This window comes from Balaenoptera physalus, assembly GCF_965194825.1.
Source record: "Balaenoptera physalus genome assembly, chromosome: 17".
Taxonomy (NCBI): domain Eukaryota; kingdom Metazoa; phylum Chordata; class Mammalia; order Artiodactyla; family Balaenopteridae; genus Balaenoptera; species Balaenoptera physalus.
This window is the reverse complement of record NC_138895.1, coordinates 27,794,508-27,796,846: the sequence shown is the minus strand read 5'-3', so window position 1 is coordinate 27,796,846 and position 2,339 is coordinate 27,794,508.

The following is a 2,339-nucleotide window of genomic DNA, read 5'->3' as shown; positions in this document are numbered from 1 at the left end:
TTTTTTAAAGCAAATATTCTAAGAAAAAGGAGGGGAGGAAAATTTCTTCCTTTATTTTCAGCAAGGAGGATCAAGCTTCTTATTTTCAGTTTGTATTTGTTCTTCCACGGTCATACGTTTAATTCCAGAATTACCTTGCTGATGGCGATAAGTTCACACCCTAATGGCTGCCACCATTTTTCTCTCAGAATTTCCTCATTTCTCTTTGTATTTCCTACTTAATATCACTCTGGTATTACCGAATTAGAACGCTTGGTAGCTCAGCTTTTAATAAACTGTTGATTTCTGGGCAACGTGATTACTTTGTCTGAACCATAATTTTAAAATTTAGAATATACTATAGGTATATTTCTAATTCTCTGTGCATAATGAAGAAAGCTAATGCTAGGGGACCTCGATATCTGAAGGTCTCTGATTTGAGTTGTACTAATCTCCATGGTAAGCGTTTTCTGTATACCCAATCTCATTTTTTTAAATTTATTTTTTTGAAGTGTTAATTACTGCTGTACAGCAAAGTGATTCAGTTGCACACACACACACACACACACACACACACACACACATATATATATATATATATAATATTCTTTTCCATTATGGTTTATTATAGGATATTGAATATAGTTCTCTGTGCTATACCGTATTACCTTGTGGTTTATCCTTCCTATATATAAAAGCTTACATCTGCTAACCCCAGCCTCCCACTCCATCCCTCCCCCAACCCCCTATCTCTTGGCAACCACCAGTCTGTTCTCTATGTCCCTGATTTTGTTTCTGTTTCATAGATAGGCTCATTTGTGTCATATTTTAGATTCCATGTATAAGTGATAACATATTTGTCCCACTCTCATTTTTGATAAATGGAATTATTTTAAAATTGGGCTTGGTAGTCCTGTAACCAAACCCAGATTTGACCGCTCACTGCTCATAAGCCAATAATTCGAGAGGCAAGTGTCAGTAGAAAGGAAAGGTGCTTTAATCAGAAAAGCTGGCAATCTGGAGAGAAAGTGGACTCGTGTCCAGAGAGCAACTCCAAAGATTCTGCTCAGCCATGACAGTTTTTAAAGGGGAAGAATGGGGAAGAATCTCAGTGAATCATCGAGGCAGGAGGTTGGGTTGTACATCATTCTCCATTGCGCTCAGATTGGCTGACTCTTTCTTCAGATGTTATCTTGCTTGTGTGATCTGCCTGCAGGATTGCTAAGGGAGCTGTTGGGGATAGAGAGCTGGTCATTTTTTAATTGCTTAATTCTCCACTCTTCTTTTTATCTAGGAAAAGAGTCAACAGTTTAAGCAAGGCATGGTGTGCATTCAGGAGAGCGTAAGTCAGGAGTTAGGCTAAATTGCCTAGTGGTCTCACTCCTATGATTATGTTCTTTTAAGGTTAGAGGGGAACAGAAATGGGCAAACAGGAGAGGGGCAAAAGAGCTGTTTTCACTAGGTCTCAATTTATTTACTCTTACAAAGAGAAATACAAATGGCTAATATGAATAGAGCAATTGCTTAGTGCTGGGCACAGTTCTATGCACTTTACATCTAGTAATACATTTAGCCTTTAAAACAGCTACATGGTAGATACTATTATTATTATTATTATTTTTTACAGAACAAAAACAGAAATACAGAGAGTTTTAGCCATTTTCCAAAGCTTGCATAGCTAACTAGCATCAACATTGGAAATTTGACCCAGTGCCCCCAAAGTGTAATAAGGACTATATTACATGGTGTTATGAAGAGGCAAATTAGATAATCCACTTAGTGCAATGCTCAGCACATAGAAAGCACTCAATGAATACTATCCACTATTGCTGTTTTATGATTGTTGCTGTTGTTGCCATTCTACAGCTGCATTCTTCAGGCTTCCAGGGTAATCTTTATTCTTTTCTCCATTAACTTCAAAAAGCTATTATTCTACCTGCTCTATAGGTAATATTAACACATAAAGGCAGAATTTTAGGTTGGGAAATTCTGAGTTTTTTGATATTGCAATTTATTTTTCTTTTAAAAAGTTAACAAAGATCAAATGTAAAACTTCGACATGTGGAGACTGAGTATAGTTTGGGATTTTCTGATCCTAATCATTCATTTGGTCATTCATTCATTGATTCAGTCAACAGCTATCTACTGAGTGCCTACTACATGCTAGGCTGTATGCTAGGTGAAGTCCATCTTTTAAAGATTTGAGAAGAGTCAAGGAGTATTAGAGGTTCAAACCCCAAAGATATTGAAACCTATTATTAGAGCTTAATCTTCAAACAAATTTTGCATGAACTACACAGAAGGCTCAGAACCTTTTGAATATGACCCTGTCATCTTTCACTAAGTGATTTATTCAGAAA